This window comes from Mobula birostris, chromosome 13 (assembly GCF_030028105.1).
Source record: "Mobula birostris isolate sMobBir1 chromosome 13, sMobBir1.hap1, whole genome shotgun sequence".
Lineage (NCBI taxonomy): Eukaryota > Metazoa > Chordata > Chondrichthyes > Myliobatiformes > Myliobatidae > Mobula > Mobula birostris.
This window is the reverse complement of record NC_092382.1, coordinates 83,609,721-83,626,823: the sequence shown is the minus strand read 5'-3', so window position 1 is coordinate 83,626,823 and position 17,103 is coordinate 83,609,721. Positions and strand designations below refer to the sequence as shown.

Sequence of the window (17,103 nt, the reverse complement as noted above, 5' to 3'; positions counted from 1 at the left end):
CATGGATTACGCAGAACGTAAATACCGAGTGTACGAAGAGTATTCAGGGTTGGATAACCCAGGGAGGGACGACCCAGTCTTCCTAAAAATGCTGAAGGAAGGGCTGAGTTCAGCCCACCAAGAAGTTTTAGATTTAGGTATAATGGTAGGGTCCAACTACTCTGAGATAGTTTCGTGAGCCAGTGAGATTGACCAAAGAAAAGGCAAGATAAATCGTAAAGTGGGTATAGTGGATGCAGCTGCTGTGATATCCCGGAGGGTTTGCTTTGCTTGCCAGCAGCCAGGGCACTTTGTAAAGGACTGCCGGACCAGGTATAAGGCAGTGAAGGAGCTGATATGCTACAGCTGTGGCCTATTGGGACATTGCTGGAGACAGTGTCTAAAAGGGAGGGGGAAAACCCAGGCGAAGGAGACAGCAGACACCCAGTCACTCACCCCACCAGTCTGACTGTTGATCAGATCAAGGAGTTAGTGACAGCGCTTCTTAAGGCAGAGAAGGATGTGGCAGCAGGCTTCACGGCCAGTGCTGGTGACTCACGGATGTACATAACGGCATTGTTAGGGGGACGGCAATGCAATATGTTAGTGGACACAGGGGCATCTGTAGCGATAACAGACTTGCCCTTACCAACGACCGGACAGGCCAGTTATATCAGGGGTGTAGGAGGGAAAACAGTAAAAGCAGAAAGAAGCGAGATGCAAATACTAGAAATCGGGGGAGTACAGCTTCCAGTGTATTCTTGGGTATGTCCAAATAATGAGGGCACGATCCTTGGAACAGACATCCTCAGGGAAGCAGGAGCTGTTATAGATTCAGGAAAAGGAGAAATCCACTCTAACATTCTGTACTGACCTTCTCCATGTCTCTATGACAGAGAAGCTGGGCAAATTTGATTGTCAGGGGAAACTGGTAGGAATGACAATGGAGCAGTAATGGCTGGAGTTTCTGCGAGCAATTCGGGAGCTGAGTGATAGACACATCCCAAAGAAGTGGAAGCATTGTAAAGGCAGGAGGGCATAACCGTGGCTGAAATGAGAAGCCAAAGCCAACGAGAGGCAAATAATAGAAAAAAAAACATTGGGGAGCTTTTAGAAACCAACAGAAGGTAACTAAAGAAAGTCAGATGAGCTCAGGGTGTGGAATTATGATATTGTAGTAATTAATGAGTCTTCTTAGCACCCAACAGTCTGAGGCATTTCGGGGAACAAAATATCTGGAGTCTCAAAATCACTTGAAAACCAAGGTTCCCTGCACCAGTTCCCTTTCAACTTTTATTTTGGAAGGCACATACAAACTCTACACCCTCAAAATTCACCTCTGAAGAACTCCCGCTACCAAGTACACCTTTCAAAAAGATACCTTTCTCCAATTTAGAATCTCAAGAGGGGTCCAGACCTCTCTGTTTCCATATTTACTTGGAATCTCATTGCATTATGATCACCAGGTACAAAGTGTTCCCCTACACTAATTTCTGTCACTAGCTCTGGACCATTTGCTAATAGCTTATTGCACACTTCTACATCGGGAATTTTACCGACTGACTAAGGTCACATTTGACAAACTCTACCCCTGCTAGTCCTTTTACAGTATGGGAGCCCCAGTCAATATATGAAAAGTTAAAATCACTTACTGTATCAACCTTTGTTTCTTGGCATAGTCTGCGATCTCTCTACAAATTTGTTCCTCTCAATCCCTCAGACTGTTGGGTGCAACCAAGTCCCAGTAATGGCTACAACATCATAATTCCCTGTCCTGAGCTCATCTAGCTCTCCTACGATGCTTCTTGCATTGTGATATACACAGCTCAGCACATTCACCGCACCATGCTCAACCATTTGATTGCTGACTCTATCTGAGGTCTGAACAACATCTGACTGGTGTCAAGAAAACAAACTTTCTCTTATTGTCACAAAAAACAAAGGAGTTGATTGTGGACGACAGGAGGAATGGAGACAGGCTAACCCCTATTGACATCAATGGATCTGGGGTTGAGAGGGTGAACAGCTTTAAGTTCCTCGGCATAAACGTCACCGAGGAACTCATGTGGTCTGTACATACTGGCCATGTGGTGAAAAAGGCAGAATAGTGCCTCTTTCACCTCAGATGATTGAAGTTTAGTGTGGGCCCCCAAATCCTAAGAACATTCTACAGGGGCACAATTGAGAGCATCCTGACTGACCGGATCACTGCCTGGTATGGGACCTTTACTTCCTTCAATCGCAAGACTCTGCAGAGAGTGGTGCGGACAGCCCAGCGCATCTGTAGATGTGAACTTCCAACTATTCAGGACATTTACAGAGACAGGTGTGTAAAAAGGGCCCAAATGATATTGGGGACCCAATTCACCACAAACACAAACTGCTCCTGCTGCTACCATCCAGGAAACTGTACCACAGCAAAAGGACCAACAGGCTCCAGGACAGCTTTGTCCAGCAGGACATCAGACTGATTAATTCATGCTGACACAATTATATTTCTATGTTATATTGACTGTCCTATGTACAAACTATTTATTATAAATTACTATAACTTGCACATTTAGCTGGAGAGGTAACATAAAGATTTCTACTCCTCATGTATATGAAGGATCTAAGTAATGAAGTCAATTCAATTCCATTCACCCTCTCCACTATCTGTTCTAGCATTCTCCCTCCCACCTCCCCCCTGCAACTTTAGTTTAACCAACACCCCCGACCCCCCACACTCGCACAAGCCAGCCTTACCACTAGAATATTAGACCTCTGCTAGTTTTAATTCCCGAACTAACAAATCCCTTGTCACCGCTTTGACTTTCTTCTGCCAGGTAATTTCCCCCTCCCCCCCAAAAGTATCTAAAGTGGTCCACCTGTTGTTGTGTGGGATGGCCACAAGAGTACTCTGTGATGGCTATTTAACCTCATTCCACTTCCTGACGCTCACCCAGTTTCCTATGTCCTGTACCTTGGGTGAAACCCACCTCTCTTCATGTCATAGCTATCACCACCTCCCCCCCACAAACTCCCGGATGATCCAGAATTCATCCATTTCCAGCTCCAACTCCTTAGAGTGAAGGGTTACAAGCTGCAGCTGGATGCACATCTTGTAGGTGAAGGCATCAGGGACACTGGAGGTCTCCCCATCTTCCCACCAATGTCCCCTCAAAATTGTAATGACAAGTGTGTGCAAAAATATCTTGTGCTGTCCAATTTTTACTCAGTGACAACAAGATGTGCACACTGAATTTTATATAGAGAGGTATTCATTTTAACAGCTAGCAAATCACTGTTAATAAAAAGTTTGATCTCCTCTGGGTTCGATTCAGTTCATCCGCACTCTCACACAACCTATGTAGCAGGCCTGCAGCGGGTAATGAAGGATTTTCTCGCCAGAGCTTTTGTACACTGTCCATACGTGATTTGCTTGTTAAATGATGCTTTAAAAACTCAGATATCCAAATATCACCCCACTTCTTCCCACTTGCAAATTCTCCAGCAATTTTTGCATCGCCACAATACACACAGGTAACACCAGTTTCTGTATCGTACATAAATATTTCCCCTGAACCCTCCCCCAGGTGACTGACGGTGGTGAACTCATTGATGGCAATGCCAATGAATATGATGGGAAGGGCAGTAGTCTGTCTCATTGGAGTCTGGCTCATTTGTGATATGAAAGCTACTTGTTGTCCAGGGCAAAGGTGTTTGGTATCATTATGTACCCAGAAAGAATGGGTCAAAACATGTTCTCACGGGCAGACAACAGGAAATCTGCAGATGCTGGAAATTCAAGCAACGCACATCAAAGTTGCTGGTGAACGCAGCAGGCCAGGCAGCATCTTTAGGAAGTGGTGCAGTCGACATTTCGGGGGTCTCGGCCCGAAACGTCGACTGTACCTGTTCCTAGAGCTGCTGCCTGGCCTACTGCGTTCACCAGCAACTTTGATGTGTGTTGCATGGCGGTGTAAAACGTGGTTTTGTTGCTGTCAAATAAAAGTTCAATTCTGCCAGAATATGTTTGTTATTAGTAACCCACGGTACGTATAGAGAACACAACACCCCCGACATCTCCTTCGTACCTGCTTCCAAACACCTTAAAACTGTGCCTTCTCTGCAGATTTTCTCTTGTTTGTGACTGGAGGCAGAACAAAGGTGATTTTCTCAACAGCTGATGTAAAAGATTTTGTTCCCTTTCTCCGAGTTCCTAATCCTTGCATTTAGATGGCTGGAGCTCAGCTCTGTCTGAGAGATCCATCGGCTCCCATTCCCTCATCAGCCGGAAGCTCCCCGGGCCCATGTACGGATCGTGGGGCTGAGAGAGAGGGACCAGAGCACGACTGTCCCGGGATTATGGTTCACAGTGTCCGTATCTCAAAGCAATTACCCCTCAGTCGGTAGTGAAAACAGTCGCACGGAGAAACACTCACCGGCAGCGACATCCGAGGCCTTTTGTGTACTGCGCATGCGTGATATTCGGGACCAGCCGCAACCCTGACGCCTGCGCATTTGATCGGTGCTTCAGAGACGGCGAAAACTGCAGCGCAGAGCTTTCTGGGTAATCATGGTGCCATTAAAAGTTTCTGCAAGCACAGGTTCCATGTCCATACCTCAGTTTTTTTTTGTGTAGAAAACTCAGCAGCTCTTTTAACGCAGAAAGCAGCTCCCATAAAACAATACACTTACACTTTCCGCGTGTTTAATGCCAAAGTAGAACGTTCTTACAAATGCAGATAAGAAACACAAGAGATGCTGCTGTTGCAGGAGATGTGGACACAAACACATAAAATGCTGGAGGAACCCTGCAGTTCAGGCAGCAACAAAGCAGAGGAGTACACAGCCAATGCATGCTGAAGGGGCTTGGCCTAAACGTTGTTTATTTGTTCCTCTCCACATTTGCGGCCTGATCTGTTGATTTCCTCCAGTATTTTGCAGAAATTCACCACCTTTTCTTTCAATCAAACAAACAGTTTCAAAATGTTTCTGGTCTTTCATTTGTAGCCACATCCTGCTGGTCTGATTCCTCTTCTTCCTCTTCCTTGTAAACTCTCGGCCCCATCTCTTTCTGGAGCCCCAAAGCCCTGATTCAGGCTGGTTTCGGACTGTGCACCATCGAAGATTCACTCCCCAGTCTGCTGTCAGACTTTCGAGGCGCATTGCAACAAACCAACTGTCTGAGACACAGTCCTTTGAAATGAGTGAAAATGACAGAAAACGTTGAAAAGAGCGGGGAAGAAGGCGTTTAACCAACTTCATCCAGAGCTCTGAAGGACATCAAACCACAGTGAGCTCATCGTCTTATTCAGCCCAGAGAGAAGCATGAAGGAAATCCATGCAGGTGTATAGGATGATGAGAGACATTGGCCGTGTGGATAGACAGAGGCTTTTTTTCCCGGGGCTGAAATGGCTAACATGAGGGAGGAATAGGTTTAAGCTGCTTGGAAGTAGGTACAGAGGAGATGTCAGAGCTAAGTTTTTTAAACAAATTGTGGTGTGTGTGTTGTATGCACTGCCGGTGACGTGGCAGAGACGGATGCAATAGGGTCTTTTAAGAGACTCTTAGATAGGTACATGGAGATTAGGAAAATAGAGGGCTATGCGGTAGGGTAATTGTAGACAGTTTCTACAGTAAGTTACATGGTCGTCACAACATTGTGGGCCAAAGGATCTGTAATGTGCTGTAGATTTCTATGATTCTATGAAATTCAAGGGAAATCTCCTATCCCAAGGAGTGGTGACCAGTTGCAACCTGTCATCACAGGGAGAGTGACAGCGGAGCGGCAGGGATTGGTTTTAAAATACTGATGTGGAACAGAAGCATGGGCAGGGACAAGATGGGCCGAGTGGCCTCTCTAGTATACATTGTGAGTGTGGCAGAGACAGTAAGTACCTGAGACACGGGATTTGATACAGAACTGATTTATTTTTCACAGATCCACAATATTAAACACCAGTCTAGTTTAAGGCTAACATCAGCAGAACGGACTCCTCCAATGCTCAGTGACCAGGGGTCAGTCCTGGGTGCGATGAGCAGCCACAAGAACTGCAGATTCTGACAGTAACAGTCCCTCCTGAACCTGCAGCTGCCTTCAGTCACCGTGATGGTTAAACATTTAACACAGAGCTGATTTGAACTTCCTCCCTGATGTGAAGTTGCTGGTGTTGCAGCAGCTGGGATGATTGAGTAAAACTCTTTGCTGACTCCGGACAGAAATGTGGCCTCTATTTATTGTGAACTCACTGGAGCATCACAAGATGGGTTAACTGAATGAGTCTCTTTGCACACATGGAGCAGGTGAACGGCCGCTTCCCAGTGTGAAGCTGTTGGTGTATCTGCAGGAACACTGAAACAGAATCTGTGGCCATTCAGCCCCTCTAACCATCAACAAGATGGCGGCTGCTCTCCCATCTCAGCCACATGTTTCTGTCCGATCCTCATTTCCTCGATCCCTTCGGTCTCCACACATCTGCTGGCCTCTGTTTTATGTGAGGACGATCACTGAGTCTTCACCGCCCTCTGTGGTGGGGATTTACAGACATTCACCACCCTAGGAGTGGAGACATTTCCCCTCATCTCAGTCCCGGACAGTCCACCCCGTTTTTCAGAGACTGGGATCCCTGGTTCAACCGGTAATGATGTTGTGCATTTCAATGTGTTCACCTCTCAGCCCTCGGTTCTCTAAATGAAAGGGTTATCACATTTGATCTTTCTTCATATGATGACCCCACCACTCCAGGGATCAGTCTGGTGAATCTTCATTGCACTCTCTATAACAAATACTCTCTAACCTCTTTGTTAATCCTCTATGGAGTTAATTTCCATCTTCTGCAGCCGCGTGTTGCCCCAACCACTCACCTCCCACTCCTGTCACTATTTTCACCTTCCCACCTCCCCCTCACCTGGACCCACCTCTCACTCCCCAGCTCTTGCCCCATCCCCACCCCTCACCTCTTTTCTCTGACTATTTCCCGTCCACTCTCAGTCCAGAGGGAGGGTCTCGGCCCGAAATGTTGACGGTCCATTTCCCTCCACAGATGCTGCCCGACCCACTGAGTTCCTCCGGCAGTTTGTTCTTTGGTCTGTATAACCCGTGTTAGTGTGGGGAGCAGGATTTTACACCATATTCCCGGTACAATCTCAACAAAGCACAAATAATTGTCACTTTGCCCGGACCATTGGCCCCGATTGCAGGGCAACAGTCTGCCGGTGTTTGCCCCCCAATGTGGTGAATCGCCACTACCGTGGGCTCAGACATTTCCACAGATGAGCCCCTCCTGTCCCCACCGGGACAAACATCCTGTCCGCCCCCTCTCTCACCGTCTTCATCCTTTCAATAAAATCACCCTCTCCCTCCCCAGGGAACCGGCATCAAACCGACGGGCCGAGTGGTGTCCTCCTACCTCTCAGCGATACATCAGACTCCGGCCGCAGGAGACGCTTCACAAATGCCCCAACTTCCCTCGGAGGGAAATGGAAATAAATCAAAAAGCGGACATTTACTTTTTGATTTGTTCCGCTTTAACGGGCAGTTCGCGTTCCAGCAGGAGAAGGGGTAACGCCCACTTGGCTGGTCCGCCTCTACTATTGGGTGTAACCGGTGATTGACATCGCTTCACACCAATGGGAATAGCGCAGCTCTGCAATCAATTCAATTCCTCTCAACACACATCAAAGTTGCTGGTGAACGCAGCAGGCCAGGCAGCATCTGTAGGAAGAGGTGCAGTCGACGTTTCAGGCTGAGACTGTTCATCAGGACTAACTGAAGGAAGAGTGAGTAAGGGATTTGAAAGTTGGAGGGGGAGGGGGAGATCCAAAATGATGGGAGAAGACAGGATGGGGAGGGATGGAGCCAAGAGCTGGACAGGTGATTGGCAAAAGGGGATACGAGAGGATCATGGGACAGGAGGTCCGGGAAGAAAGACAAGGGGCGGAGGGGGGGACCCAGAGGATGGGCAAGAGGTATATTCAGAGGGACAGAGGGAGAAAAAGGAGAGTGAGAGAAAGAATGTGTGCATAAAAATAAGTAACAGATGGGGTACGAGGGGGAGGTGGGGCCTAGCGGAAGTTAGAGAAGTCGATGTTCATGCCATCAGGTTGGAGGCTACCCAGGCAGAATATAAGGTGTTGTTCCTCCAACCTGAGTGTGGCTTCATCTTTATAGTAGAGGAGGCCGTGGATAGACATGTCAGAATGGGAATGGGATGTGGAATTAAAATGTGTGGCCACTGGGAGATCCTGCTTTCTCTGGCGGACAGAGCGTAGATGTTCAGCAAAGCGGTCTCCCAGTCTGCGTCGGGTCTCGCCAATATATAAAAGGCCACATTCCAGGATCCTGCAGCAGTTTAACTTAATCTGATTACTTACAAATGTACAATCAAGTCGCAAATATCATTCACCAAAATCTTGATTTAAAATACAGACTCATGAATGCCCTCCATCACTTCATTAAGGCATCATAAATTCAAGCCTGATCCAGTTTTAGAGTCAAAATCTTACAAATTATATGATAATCAATACATTTTTTCAGATAGGACAATCCATAATAACCATCCGGATATAATATTACTGGATAAACAAGCAGGAACAACTCCCTCACTAGATAAAACCATTCCCAACACACACATGTTCCTCGACCAGTGGAGCACCTCAGCACAGATATTGTTTGTGTCATCAGTCAGACAACCGAAAGATTTTCCCCGTCACTCAGCTTCCAAATGTTGCTACTGTCATTCGTTGCCACGCCCTGTTGTGGATTCCCTTCTCCTCATCATACGTTCTTACCCCGACCATCGTCCAGATCCCCAAACTCTGCCATGTGCCCACCTCTGGTTTCTGACCCTGCTTCGTTGAACATCCAACTGATGGTTTCCCATTCTGCTTTCAGTCTTTAGAGGACAGGGGTGATTTCTAAGGACCCTTTCAAAGCAGGGAAAATGACCCATAATGTGGAAATGAGCCGTGAATAAGGACGTTAACTACCAATGTCATTCTTCCTCAGCCCAGAGATTTGAGTGGTGAAGAACATCTCAGACAGAACTGCAGTCAACTTGACTTCTTCAGTCTGCAGAAAATTCAAGGGAAACCTCTTCACCCCCAGGTTGGTGACTGTTTGGAACCGATCACCACAGGGAGAGCGAGAGGGGAACAACAGGGGAGGATTGAAAAGGACTGTCATGCAACTGACAGGGGGTCCAGCCGGCCTGGGATGACTCTATTGTACGCTAGTTGTGTTATAAATTCACTAAGTACCGGAGATAAGAGTTTAAAATAGAACTGATTTATTTGTCTCAGATCCAGAATATTAAACTCCAGTCCTATTAAAGGTGAATGTGCAGCAGAAGAAACTCCTCCCATGCCCAGTGACCAGGGTGCAGGACTGGGTGTGGTGAGCAGCAGCAATAATTGCAGATTTCAGCACCGACAGTCACTCTCGAAATTGCATTCAGCAATGGTGATGGACGAATATCCAGCATGCAGCTTATTGAAACTTTCTGCCCAGTGTGAACCTGGTAGTGTGTCACAAGGTTAGATTACTAAGTGAATCACTTCCCACATTCATGGCAGGTGAACAGCCTCTCCCCAGTGTGAACTCAATGATGCATATTTGGTGGAGATGGCTGAGAGAATCTCTTCCCAAAGTCTGAGCAGGTGATCGGCCTCCATCCAATGTGAACTTGCTGGTGTTTTAGTAGATGAGATGACCAAGTGAATCCCTTCCCACAGTCTGAGCAGATGAATGGCCTCTCCCCAGTGTGAAGTCGTTGGTGTACCAACAGGTTGGATGACCGAGTGAATCCCATCCCACAGTCTGAGCAGGTGAACGGCCTCTCCCCTGTGTGAACTAGCTGATGTTCTTTCAGTTGAGATGATCGAGTGAATCCCTTCCCGCAGTCTAAGCAGGTGAATGGCTTCTCCCCTGTGTAAACTCGCTGATGTACCTTCAGTTTAGATGAGCAAGTGAATCCCTTCCCACAGACTGAGCAGGTGAATGGCCTCTCCCCAGTGTGAACTGACTGGTGTGCTTGTAGGTTGGATAACTGAGTGAATCCTTTCCCACACTCTGAGCAGGTGAACGGCCTCTCCCCAGTGTGAACTCGCTGATGTACCTTCAGTTGAGATGACCAAATGAATCCCTTCCCGCAGTCTGAGCAGGTGAACGTTCTCTCCCCGGTGCAAACTGGCTGGTGAGCCATTAGGTCAGATGACCGAGTGAATCCTTCCCCACAAATTCAGCAGATGACCAGCCTCTGCCCAGTGAGAACTGACTGGCGTGTCCACAGGTGGGAAGACCGACTGAATCCCTTCTCACACACAGAACAGGTGAATGGCCTTTTCCCAGTGTGAACTTGCTGATGTACCTTCATGAGATGACCTTGAATCCCCACAGTCTGAAAAGGTGAACGGCTGCTCCCCTGTGTAAACTGACGGACATGCCAGTCGGTTAGATGATCGAGTGAATCCCTCCCCACAGTCTGAGCAGGAAGGATGATTGAGTAAACCCTCCCCAGAGTCTGAGCAGGAAGGATGATCGAGTGAATCCCTTGCTCCACTTCTGGATATACGTGGACAGAGACAGCAAAACTGGTGTGTTGGGTTCGCGATTCCCGTAGATAAATTCCTTGTCGTTTTTAACCTGAAAAAAATATATAAAATTCACCAGTGGGTGAAGGACAACATTTCAGATGAGATCACTTTAGTTGCCAAGGTGTGATCTGGTATCTCACTGTTACAGTGAAGTTCAACCCAAGTTGGACGGAGAAATTCTCTTCTAAATGGGCACAGTGCTGGTATCTGGAATGACCATCAAACTCTCTGATGCTCTTCTTGTCTCTATAAGAATGGGATATTTCTGCCGTCTCCAGTCTGTGACTTGGCTTAGTTAACACTCTGCATTGGTATTATTCCCTGTTCCCACTGAGCTGCACGGGTGCCTGGCCCCACAGTAACTGAAACACACTCACACAAATAGCCTTTGTTGACGTGCAGCTGGGATTTTCTTTTATCTACTGTCAATGTAAGGTGCCACAGTTTTAAAGCCACATAAACGTTTCCTGCCCAGATGAATGGTTGGCGCGCACAGTTGTTAAAAGGAACTACATGAATATTAGTATTATTTCATGTCCTTGTCACAGAGTCATAGAAAATTACAACACAGAAACAGGCCCTTTAGCCCATCTAGTTTGTGTTGAACTATTTAAACTGTTTACCTCCGTACCCCTACCATCCAGGTACTTATACAAGCTCTTAAATGTTGAAATTGAGCTCACATGCACCAGTTGGGCTGTCTGCTCATTCCACACCTGGATGATCATCTGTGTGAAGAAGTTTTTCCTCATGTTCCCCTTAATGTTTCGCTTTTCACCCTCAACCCATGGCCTCTGGTTGTAGTCCCAACCAATCTCATTGGAAAAAGCCATCTTGCATCTACCCCATCTATAACCCTCATAATTTTGGTACACCTCCATCAAATCTCCCCTCAATCTTCTACATTCCAAAGAATAAAGCCCACACCTGTTCAATCTCTCCTCATAACCCAAGACCTCCAGACCAGGCAAAATCCTTGTGAATTTTCTCTGAACTCTTTCAATCTCTTTTACATCTTTCTTGTAGGTTGGTGACCAAAACTGCACACAATACTCCAAATTATGGCTCACCAATGTCTTGTACAAAGTCAACATAACATCCATCTCCTTTACTTAGCACTTTTGTTTATGAAGGCCAATATGCCAAAATCTTTTTTTCCATCCTGTTGAACTGTGACACAACTTTCAGTGAAATATGGACCTGTATTCCCATATCCCTTTCTTCTACAATACTTCTCAGTGCCATACCGGTCACTGTGTACGACCTACCCTGGCAGCTACTACTAAAGTACAACACCTCACACTGGTCTACATTAAATTCCATTTTCCATTTCTCAACCCATTTTTTCCAGCGGACCAGATCGCATTGCAAGCCATGGTAGTCTTCCTCGCTGTCCACTGCACTACCCATCCTGGTGTCATCCACAAATTTGCTGATCTAGTTAACCACACTATCATCCAGGTTACTGATATAGATGACAAACAACAACAGATCCAGCACTGATCCATGTGGCACTCCACTAGTCACAGGTTTTCAGTCAGAAAGGCAACTATCTGCTACAACACTCTGGTGGTGAAGTTTTAAGGGTATTGGGGGATGTAAGAAATGATTCTTGGACTCTTGTAAATAATGGGTTAAAACTAAGTCCAAACTTATGTGTGCTTTGTTCCAGATAGTGTGCAAATTTCTGTTCTGTCTTTCACTGAGGGATCTGCTTGCACCCTGTTTAGATTAACGACTCACAGATATCTCTTGGGAACGTTATGTAGAGTTGAGTTCTCATGAGACACGAATTGAACAAAGTGTCTAACGAAAGAGAATAACTAATAAGGATTGGACAGAACATTCATTTGAATTTAAAACCCTGATTTAGTGGACTCTCTTATCTAATAAATTAAGTTTTGCTCCAACGGACTTGGTGGGAATACCAGTTGAACTAAAGTGCTCTTTGTTTCGCTAGTTCTATAACTGGAACGTTTCTGCATGTTAGACAGAGATTCATCATGAGCAGCCAGAGGGAGAGGAGTTGTGTCCCTCTGATGCTTGGCTCTGAGCTTCTCGCCGGCTGAGTTCGAAGAAATAAACTGGTGAAAAGGATAAAGTAAAGAACTGTTTGTAGTGTGGTTATTGATCCGGCAAATTTAAGCTTACTCCATAAAAAGTATCCCATCCGGATACTTCACACCTTTGCACAGCTATTCTCTTCTTTTGACTTCAAGAAATAGAACTGTGGACACATCATGGAAACAAGCCTCTCTCTATACTCTCTCTATACTTCCTGCAGCCTCAGTAAATCAGCCAACATAATTAAAGATTCCCAGAACTCCAGACCAGACATTATCGATTATCAACCACCCATCAGGTCGAAGATAAATGAAAACAAAAGAACAGAAAACATACCACCAGACCTAGGGACATTTTCCATTCTGCTGTTATAAGCAAACTGAATATTCCTCAGCATTATAAGATGGACTCTTCACTTCATAATGTAAGTCGACGTGACCTTGCACCATATGTCCTCCTGCAGTGGATTTTCTCTGTAACCATAATGCTTTGTTACACTCTGTTAATGTTTTACTATTTTCTACTGTTGTAATTTGTTGATCTGAGAGGATGGTATGCAAGACAAGATTTTCATTAAACCTCGGTACATGACAATAATAAACGATTCCCCACTTTAATTGTGTGGAAATATTAGACAGACTGAGCTTCTCCTCTGGAACTTCTGGAGGAAGATTTCACTGAAGTGTACAAATGTTTGAGAAGCCCAGAAAAACAGAAAAGGCTTCCTTCTTGCATTAATAGGGCTATATACCTCGAAACATTGGCTGCCCTTCGGCAATTTGTAACAGTGGAATAGAGTCAATGAAAAAAAATCCCCACCCACAATGAGAGAATGTGACAGATCTGGATGTGTCTCCCTTGTCTGAATGGAAAAAAAATATTAAACAGCACAAACAAGAGAAACAAACCCACAGATGTAAGGCAGTGGTCCCCAACCACTGGGGCGCAGACCACTGGAGATGAGAGAGAGTGAGGATGAAGGACACAGAGAGAATGGAAATGATATGATTTGGTGATATGAGTCAGCTGCACCTTTCCTCATTCCCTGTCACACAATGTAGAACTTGAACATCCCCCCTACACCCTCCCCCGTCGGCCGATATTAAACCGGTCCACGGTGCAAAGAAGTTTGGGGAACCCTAACATAAGGAATCATACACATGACGCCAGACCCTGGTGTAGCAAACCCATGCATGACATCAGGCTTGTGGTGGGAGGAGGGAAGGAGAGGGGTAAGACTTTTTGTTCCATGGCTCTCTTCCAGTGAAGGTGGGACCTGAACAGAAAGGACCACAGCAAAAGAGAAGGTTCTCAGGAAACTGAAGATCTGAAGGCAGATAAGTCACCTGGACCTGATGGTTTATGCCCACAGTTCTGAAAGAGGTGGCCAGAGAGATCGTGGAGGCATTAGTAATGATCCTTCAAGAATCACTTGATTCAGGAATGGCTCTGGAAGAATGGAATATTGCAAATGTCACTCCTCTCTTTAAGAAGGGAGAGAGGCAGAAAAAAGGAAACTATAGGCCACTCAATCTGACAGTGGTTGGGAAGATGTTGGAGTCGATTGTTAAGGATGTGAGTTCGAGGTACTTGGAGGCACAAGATAAAATAGGCCGGAGTCAGCATTGTTTCCTCAAGGGAAAATCTTGTCTGATAAATTTGTTGGAATGCTTTGAAGAAATAATACACAGGGTAGACAAAGGAGAATTGGTTGATGTTGTGTACTTGGATTTTCAGGCCTTTGACAAGGTGCCACACGTGAGAACCCTTAACAAACTCTGAGCCTATGTTATTACAGGGAAAAGGTAGTGACTGATTGGCAGGAGGAAGCGAGTGGGAATAGAGACAGCCTTTTCTGGCTTGCTACCGGTTCCTAGTGGAGTTCCACAGGGGTCTATGTTGGGAACGATTCTTTTCATGTTATATGCCAATGATTTGGATGATGGAATTGATGGCTTTGTTGCAAAGTTTGCAGGGAATTTAAAGATAGGTGGAAGGACAGGTCATTTTGGAGAAGTAGGGAGGCTAGAGAAAGATCAGGAAAATGGGCAAGGAAATGGCAGATAGAATACTGTGTTGGGAGGTGCATGATGATACACTTCACTAGAAGAAATGAAAGGGTTGGCTATTTTCTAAATGGAGAGAATGTACAAAAAAAATCTGAGGTGCAAATGGACTTGGGAGTCCTTGTGCAGGATTCCCTAAAGGTTAATTTGTGGGTTGAGTCTGTGGTGAGGAAGGCAAGCATTCAGTTCAAGAAGACTAAAACATAAAAGTTAGGATGTAATGTTGAAACTTTATAAAGCTCTTGGATTATTCTCAGCAGTTTTGGGCCCCTTATCTCAGAAAGGATGTGCTAATACTGGAGAGAGTTCCAAGGAGGTTTACGAAAATGAGTACAGAATTGAATGGCCTGTCATATGAAGAGCATTTGATGGCTCTGGACCTGTACTCAGAGGAATGAAGGATGATTTCATTGAATCCTATCAAATGGTAAATGGCCTTGATCAAGTGGATATGGAGAGGATGTGTCCTGTATTGGGAGAGTCCAGGACCAGAGGATGTCATCTCAGTATAAAGGGGGCAGTGGGACGTCCTTTTAGAAAGGTGAATGAGGGGGAATTTCTTTAGCCAGAGAGTGCTGAATCTGTGGAATCCTTTGCCATGGGCAGCTGTGAAGGCCAAGTATTTATGGATATCAAAGGCAGAGGTTTCTAGATTCTTGATGATGACAGTTTATGGGCAAAAGGAAGGAGACTGGGACTGAGGAAAATTGGAACAGGCATGATTAAATGGCAGAGCAGGTGCGATGGGCCAAATGGCCTAATTTTGCTCCTACGGTATATCTCATGGTTTTATGTGGGGGCACCAGAATAACATCACATGTGCGTGAGAGTTTGTATTCAAAGGCTGCTTAATGGACATTTTTAATGATTTCAGGGGGTGAACGAAAGAAATTTAACAGATTTCATCAATGAATCCAAACTTGTGTGATTTAAAGTCCCCTGCAAGATACCCTGCTCTGCCACGTTGTCCGTAGAGCAGGGTATCTCTGAAGCAGGTGGGGTGGGGGGGTGGGTGGGAGGTGGTGTTACAAGACTGGACAGTAGTTGAACAAGATGGGCAGGGATAAGCAGATGGAACCAGGTGGGAGAAGGGATCGAGAACAATCACTGATGGTCCTCCAGCAATACACAGATACTGAATTAATAGCACAGACTACTGTATAAAAATTCTAAAATGACAAAGTTAGAACAAACAACAAGAACTTTCACATATGCTTTGATCCTCACCCAACCTCACTTCATCAACACATCATCCTATCCGGACACTTCACACCTTTGCATGGTAACTACTCTGCCCGTGACTGCGAGGAATTGCAGTGACCTTTGGATACAGATCAGCACATCACAGAAACCATTCTCCCTTCTAGACTTCCCAGTCCCCTGGTAAAGCAGGCAGTGAAATCAAAGATCCCCACAACCTGGGAAGTTCTCCTTCCTCACCCACCCCAATCTGGGAAAAGACACAACAGCCATGAAGCTCAAGGACAAATGCGAGGAGCCTCAGGAAGTGAGGAGAGTTGGGGGGAGTTAATGGGACTCAGTGGCCAACATCAGATTTCCCCAACACAATATGGAGGAAGCATCACTACCCATCCGGGGACTACTTTAACACACACCGTGATATTGCGTCACAAAGCAGAGGGCGGGGCAGATCTGCGCACACAGCCTCATGTGACCTGTTGGCGGGACTTCCATTTCAATTTTGCAGAAATAGAGAGACCGGGCTCCTGGTTTGGATCGTTCAATGCAGATTAAGTGAAGTCTACACATTTTTGACGAGCCCAGATAACTGCAAGTTAAATGAGGAACTGGCCCTCAGTTCGGGGCTCGCAGCCAACATCGGATCACCCCGCTCGGGATCGGTCTCAATACTCACCGATGGGAAAGTGATATCTTCGGCTCGCAGACAATGATCGCGACCCCCGGCTCCCAACCCAAGAGGCGAGGATCCCTTCCTGAGCCCGCAGACAACACTGAGCATGCGCAAAGTGAATGTTGCGTCATCTGGAGGGCGGGGCCTCGGAAACAGACGCGCAGATGTTGCCCGTCTGCAGTTAAATGGGAGGGGCAAACGGGATCACGTGACCGATAGAGTCTCCCACCGCAGGCAGAGTAAGTTTGTCCAAACTTCTGTAATAACTCATGCCCTCTAATCCAGGCAATATCCTGGTAAACCTCTTCGGCACCCTCTCCAAAGCCCCGACATCCTTCCTAGAATTGGGGCGACCAGAACTGTATGAAACACTCCAGATGTGTTCTATCTAGTTTTATAAAGCTGCAACACAACTTCCTGACTTTTGAATTCATTGCTTCAACTAATAATGACAACCATGACATTTGCCTTCTTAACCACCCGATCAATCTGTGCAGTCTCTTTCAGGGAGCGATGATCTTGGAGTCTAAGATCCCTCTGAT

General features: G+C 46.0%; 1 protein-coding gene across 1 annotated transcript in view; it reads right to left on the bottom strand.

Moving 5' to 3' along the window:
- Window positions 1-16,686, bottom strand: part of LOC140207074 (uncharacterized) — a 99,307-nt gene extending 82,621 nt beyond the window's left edge. Inside the window, exon 1 of the mRNA XM_072275396.1 lies at window positions 16,565-16,686. The gene's annotated coding sequence lies outside the window, so the exon portion shown is untranslated. The remainder of the gene's footprint in view (window positions 1-16,564) is intronic.
- Between the last annotated feature and the right edge of the window lie 417 nt (window positions 16,687-17,103).